General features: G+C 50.6%; 1 long non-coding RNA gene across 1 annotated transcript; it reads right to left on the bottom strand.

Moving 5' to 3' along the window:
* Positions 1-6,519: 6,519 nt before the first annotated feature.
* On the bottom strand, positions 6,520-6,724 carry LOC117191999. Its single transcript, XR_004474139.1, has 2 exons — positions 6,614-6,724; positions 6,520-6,563 (listed from the first exon to the last, which is right to left on the bottom strand). It is a non-coding gene; the product is annotated as an uncharacterized LOC117191999 (long non-coding RNA).
* Positions 6,725-7,051: the final 327 nt, after the last annotated feature.

Genomic DNA, 7,051 nt, shown 5'->3' with positions numbered 1-7,051 from the left:
ACCGATCTGGTCTTCGCACCCGCGGAGCTTGTGGTGGGCCCGGGAGTACTGGATGACTTAACTTTGCGAGTCACCGAGGTGGGTGTTTCTGGGGCGGACGAGCTGCGAGGTCTTCTGACAAAAGTTTTTTGTTCTCTTCACGCCCTGTTGGCATATTCGGAAATCACACGAAGAAAGGAGAACAAACTCCAACTCGGATGAGGAAGTGTGGGGCGAATTGCCACAACCCTGGAGATTAGGAGATTAGGAGATACGGAGATTAGGATGAAAATTGAGGATGAACAATAATATTGAGGCACGAGGTATCAATATATAGAGTCGGTTGCAAACGGCCGTCTAAAACAATATGCCCTCGAAATGCAGGGTAGCGCGTAACTTGACGCTCCGTTACGGTCAAGCGCGGCACCGAAAAATATTCTTCCACCAACAACAAAGCAAGCAAAACGGTGGAGAAGCGAAAGCGAAAGGAAAGACGAAAAGAATGCACCGCTGCTGTTGCTTGCATGTGTGTGTGTGTATGGATGTAAGTGCTAGGTACGGTGCCTTGAGTTAACGCAATTGAACAACGGGTACAAAACGGTAACCGTTTTAAATACAAGATGTGTGTATGTATGTATATAGATATGCAAGAATATTCTACTTTAAAAGGAATGCGTACTTATGTATGTATATGTAAATAAATATGTGCCGGGCGTATGAAATCGTGTATTAGGTTATGGACAATATAATTAGTTAAGAAAGGGGCGACGTAGTGACCCGTGTTGGTTTATATATGTGTGTAATTATAAAACCAAAAAACTGTGCAGAATATGTATGCGTATATATGTATGCGTATATATATGTATGTATAGTTGCGATATGTTGCTCTAGGAACGGGTTCAAATTCGGGATAGAACTTGACCTTGGCACTGGCCGCTTCTCGCTTAGGCAGTGATACTCTTGGGAGTATTCCCTGCGCTGAGTCTCTAGGATAAGAGTGCGCTCAGCTTCGGTAATGTCTTCGCTTGCAAGGTGGTCCTCTTGTCCGGTGACCAGCTTCCGGCAGCGTTTTGTGAAGCGAAGGACATAAGCACGGACTCGCAGGGCTCTCTCCAGATTGGAGAACCGATCGAGGAAGTCTTCGGATGGGCTCGGTGCAAAATGAACCTTCATAGCACGTTGCTCGAGGGTTATCACGGGATCGTCCCCGCCTTGGGCTGGCCATTGATGCCGCGGCCCTTGCAACCACGCTGGTCCGTGCCACCAGAGTTGGTTCTCGACGGGCTCCTGTAAGGATACGCCCCTGCTGGCGAGGTCGGCGGGATTTTGTGCGGACGGAACGTGACCCCAATTCTCGACCTCGATGGCTTGGGAAATTCAGGTCACTCGGTTGGCCACGAAGGTAGTCCAGTGGCAAGCAGGCTTTTTCAGCCAGGACAGGACCATAGCGGAATCTGTCCAGAAGTAACAGGTTGTAGGTGCGCTTGGAATATTTGGCAGGATAGCCGTCGCCATTTCGGACAGTAGCACGGCGCCGCATAGCTCTAACCGGGGGAGCGATACAGTCTTAACGGGTGCGACTCGTGTTTTCGCGGTGAGCAACTGCACCTTGACCAGGTGGTCAGTCTCGATGCGTACGTAGATCGCCGCACCGTACGCCTTTTCGGACGCATCGTAAAATCCGTGATGCTCGACCCTTGGTTCGGAGCCAATCCACCTTGGAATGCGGATCTGGTCGAGAGCGGAGTAGCTCTGCAGAAAACTCTGCCAGCGCTGACGCATCTCGGTCGGAAGATCTTCGTCCCATCCCACTTCTTGCAACCAGATCTCTTGCATGAAGATCTTTGACCGGACAATGAAAGGAGCCAACCAGCCCGTAGGGTCGAACAACCTTGCTATCTGGGAAAGCACCGCTCGCTTGGTATAGGATGCCAGCTCTGGCGGAACGAAGAAGAAATCGTCTGTTGTCGCCTTCCAGCGAATTCCGAGAGTCTTGGCTGTGCTTTCTGCCTCAATTTCAAGGAAGTCGGTGTGAAGGAGATGGTCATTCGGAATGGTAGTCACGATATCCTTGTGGTTGGACGTCCATTTTCTCAGTGGAAACCCGGCAGAACTCTGGGCGGCCTGTAACTCGCGGATAGCTAGTTGAGCCTCAGTGGGAGAGTCTGCACCCGCTTGGACGTCGTCGACATACATACAGGACCGAATGATGTGACTGGCTCTCGGGAATCGGGACTGGGCATCGTCTGCAAGCCGTTGCAACACCCGGATGGCGAGAAAGGGAGCACAATTGACTCCAAAGGTAACAGTTTGCAACTCATAGTCGCGTATCTCGCCCTCCTTGTTGCGAAACAATATTCGCTGGAAGGGGGTGTGCTTCGGATCTACCCAAATCTGCCGATACATCTTGGTGATGTCAGCATTGAAGACGTACCGGTAGTAGCGCCACTTCAGGATCTGAAGGGTAAAGTCGGACTGGAGAACAGGGCCGGGGTGCAGAAGATCATTCAAGCTGATACCGTTAGTCGACGGGCTAGATGCGTTAAATACAACGCGGACTTTCGTGGTGGTGCTATCAGGCTTGAAGACAGCGTGGTGCGGCAGGTAGTAGGTTGAGGACCCATGAATCGGAGGAACTTCTGTCATGTGATCACGGAGTCGTATTGCGCTTGTAACGTAGAGTCTCTTTTTAAACGATTTTCGTTCCGCAGAAACTGAGTCAGGGCAATCGACCTTGAATGCCCCAGATCGGATCCGAGACGATCCGAGACGCGACAACGTACTTTCCGTTCGACGTTCTCGAAGTGGTTCGGAGGAAATTGCTTTCGCAGTAGGCATCCGACTCGCCTACGATTTTCACCGGTAGTGTCTCCACCTCCCAAAACTTGGTAAGAAGCTGGTCTAAGGGAGCCTCTAGCTCGTTCGAAACTTGCGTAGAGAAGGATGAAATACTGCTTTGTACAGTATTGGGCACTGGGCCGGAAAGTACCCACCCGAAAATGGTTTCCTGCCCGAGGAGAGAGCCACAGATGTTGGTCTGTGAGCCGCTTAACAGGATGGACGGAAGGATATCCGCTCGGGTCTGCCCATGCAAGGCCCGGCAGGTCTCGCAACGAAGTTTGCGGAATCGGATAGGATGGCAGGTGACCCGACAGTTCCGGCAGAACATAGGCCGTGGCGTTTAAGTCAAGTCCGGCCTCGTCGTGGAATGGATGGCAAAATGACAGATCTTCGTGGATTGAGCGGATACTGTCCGATTGAGGCCCGCGACGTGTGCCTGGATGAGTCGGAACGGCAACTTGATTATGTTAAAAAGACGTTCCGTGATAAACGTTGCCTCGGATCCCGGGTCGATTAGAGCGCGGGCGCGGAAATTTGTCCCCAGGTGGCAAATATTAATGATTGCTGTTCCCAGAAGGATAGCTCTTTGGCCGGAGGCGAAATAATTTTGAACGCTGGGTGGCGCGTCGGAAATACTTGGACTCGGTACGACTGGGGAAGTGGAATCACGGGCGATTGGAGTGCCACGGTGCAGCAGCGTGTGGTGTCGGTCCCCACAAGTACTGCAGTTATGGGCACTTTGGCATTCCCGGATCTGATGGCCTCGTGCGAAACAGTTGAGACAAAGCTGCTTTTGTTTGATGCAGCTGGAACGAGCATCAGCGTTCATTTGGATAAAGTGCGGGCATAGCCGGATTGGGTGACTCTCTTTCCCGCAAAGATCACACGTTCTCCGGTTCGGACTTACGGTTGTCTCGAAGGAGTGAACCCTCCGAGGAACAGGACTCCCTTGGGAACGGAACGGGTTGCTTCGGGAAGGTGGCGGATTCGGATCACCTTTCGGACTGTGTGAAGCGGACGGGTCGCTCTCGAGGGCTTCGAGCGTCAGGTATCTCTTGCTGAGGAAGGATTCCATCTCCTTCCACGAAGGCATCTCTTTCTTTGTTGTGACGGAATCTTCCCACAAAGCCCGGGTCAACTTCGGTAATTTGGAGGCACAAATAGTCACCAGCAAGCTGTCCCAGTTTTCGGTGGAGACCTTTGAGTGGGCCAGTGCGGTTAAAACCCTTGGATGGTGCTGAGAAGCTCCTTTAGCGCACGACTGGACTCGGTACCAACGGAAGCCAATGAAAGGAGGATATTTATTTGGTTAGTCACCAGGAGCCTGTTATTTTCGTACCGGTCCCGAAGGGCATTCCAGGCAGCCTCGAAGCCGTCATTTGTGAGTGGGGACTTTTCCACTATGGCCTTCGGATCACCACTGGTCTTAGTGGTGAGGTGGTACAGCTTCTCCACGGGAGACAGCCTGGGATTCTGTATGTAGATCGCAGTAAACAGGTCTCGGAACGTAGGCCAGCGTACGTAATCCCCAGCGAAAACTTCGATGTCGCATGGGGGGAGTCTGCAGCCGCCGTGGAAATCTGGCTGTGCGGCGGGACGGACTGCTGGTTGTTGGAGCTGATCAGTGAGATCAGCAAAGCACAATTCGTACACTGTAAAACAGTCATCGAACTTCGATTGAAGGTCCGCTTCAGCCTGCGCCCCGTCTTCAGCCACAACCGCGAAACAATTTTTTTTCTTTGCCTCAACCTCCGCCCACATGCTTCGGATTTGGTCACGGCGTACCGTGGCAAGAGAGGCAGATGGAGTGCGGGGATTCGGAAGGTTTATTCGCTCTCCGAAATGCATAAGTTTGCGTGAGGCTGCTTCAAATTTAGCCATTGCTGTAGTGGCGGCGGAATGAGCCATTGTGTGGGAGGGTCGAGAATGGCTTGGACTGCTTTGCGTACGCGCTGGCACCTTAAGCGTGACCGGCGACGGGAATAGGACCGATCTGGTCTTCGCACCCGCGGAGCTTGTGGTGGGCCCGGGAGTACTGGATGACTTAACTTTGCGAGTCACCGAGGTGGGTGTTTCTGGGGCGGACGAGCTGCGAGGTCTTCTGACAAAAGTTTTTTGTTCTCTTCACGCCCTGTTGGCATATTCGGAAATCACACGAAGAAAGGAGAACAAACTCCAACTCGGATGAGGAAGTGTGGGGCGAATTGCCACAACCCTGGAGATTAGGAGATTAGGAGATACGGAGATTAGGATGAAAATTGAGGATGAACAATAATATTGAGGCACGAGGTATCAATATATAGAGTCGGTTGCAAACGGCCGTCTAAAACAATATGCCCTCGAAATGCAGGGTAGCGCGTAACTTGACGCTCCGTTACGGTCAAGCGCGGCACCGAAAAATATTCTTCCACCAACAACAAAGCAAGCAAAACGGTGGAGAAGCGAAAGCGAAAGGAAAGACGAAAAGAATGCACCGCTGCTGTTGCTTGCATGTGTGTGTGTGTATGGATGTAAGTGCTAGGTACGGTGCCTTGAGTTAACGCAATTGAACAACGGGTACAAAACGGTAACCGTTTTAAATACAAGATGTGTGTATGTATGTATATAGATATGCAAGAATATTCTACTTTAAAAGGAATGCGTACTTATGTATGTATATGTAAATAAATATGTGCCGGGCGTATGAAATCGTGTATTAGGTTATGGACAATATAATTAGTTAAGAAAGGGGCGACGTAGTGACCCGTGTTGGTTTATATATGTGTGTAATTATAAAACCAAAAAACTGTGCAGAATATGTATGTGCATATGTACATACATACATACATATGTACGTTTGTCAGCCGCGAAACTCAGCTGGTAGCTGGGAGAGGAAGGCAGATGAGTTACCGACAGATATGCATACATATGTACATATGTGTATGAATGTAAGCGCTGGATCGGAGGCGGATAAAATTGGACCCGCTGCAGGTGAATTCTTTTTATTTCACTGTGGCACAACTGATTGCACAGACAACGGAACTATAAGCACGACCGTTGTATTGGGTATGTAGATGTGGGTATATACGAGCACTCGAAGAAGCGGAGAGCGCCCGGAATTGCCAAGAATATGGCGCCGTCGATAGAACGGTGAAAGGAAAGACGCGGCACGTATATACATATATGTATATATGTCCAGCCGAATGGGACCAGGTGAGGAACCACTGGAGATTGGCAGATGGGGAATCCGTACTTATCTTGGAGGTTGGGAATTGTCCGCCGGTGCTTGCTGGTGTGGACTTCTCCTTTTGTTTAGGCGAAGATCCGGCTCGAAGGACCAATGTTTGTACGGGGGCGGACGAAGCTCAAAACTCCAACGACGATATGGATGATGAAGTGAAACCTCCTGTAGCCGTCGCAAGAAAAGAAAATGCCGGGTTGCTTTGTGGTAAATGTGTAGTATTTATTTCGGGGGTCGAGCGGTAGATCGTGCGTTTGAAACGGGGGTTGAAACGTCACTAAACTAGGCCTTACGATCTATGCTCCATGATGGCTTGAGCGCCGGGTGGAGCGTGGGTCGTAAAATCTCCCGAGCGCCCCTCCGAGCGCGCGAGAGCGAGTTGGGACCGGAGCGCACGAAGTTGGCACAGTGCGCGGCACTCATCTGCTGCTGGCCTGAACAGAAAGTTTATAGCCGCCAGAAACATTATCTTCTATCTTGGCGGCGTCCGGGTCCTCCTCGTCATCATCTTCGCCGTAAAGATCTGTGAACAGGAATTGTAATTCTGCCAAATACTCTACGGTTCTCACATACCGGGCTCTTCATAGCCCTTGGACACTGAGCGGCCTTGTTTGTTGCCGCCATTCCACTTGTCGCCGCCGAAATCTACGTGTACTACATTAACGCGATAGCGGCGGTTCTGGCTCCTGCCACTAACCATACAGTATATAGATGTGCCAGTTCATACAACGAAAGCGTCACACACTGGCTAGCGCGTTCCGTACACCAGAGTGACGTCATCATGAGAGAGAGAGCGCAGAGAGAACATCTTTGCATGTGTTAGTACACACGCAATATGTTTCGACAAAAATATGTGATTGTATTTCAGATTTTTTGAACTCTCTCAGGTCTGGTTCTGCTTTGCCACCAGCATGTTTTAGTGTATGGGTGCACATGCATTCTCACGTACTTTGCGTGTGTGTGTTTAGTATTGCTGGCCGCTAGAACTGAAATTTGAGTTTGGTTCTTGTT

The sequence above is a fragment of the Drosophila miranda genome (assembly GCF_003369915.1).
Source record: "Drosophila miranda strain MSH22 chromosome Y unlocalized genomic scaffold, D.miranda_PacBio2.1 Contig_Y1_pilon, whole genome shotgun sequence".
In the NCBI taxonomy this organism is placed as follows: domain Eukaryota; kingdom Metazoa; phylum Arthropoda; class Insecta; order Diptera; family Drosophilidae; genus Drosophila; species Drosophila miranda.
The sequence above is the reverse complement of the archived record's forward strand: the minus strand, read 5'-3'. Positions and strand labels throughout refer to the sequence as shown.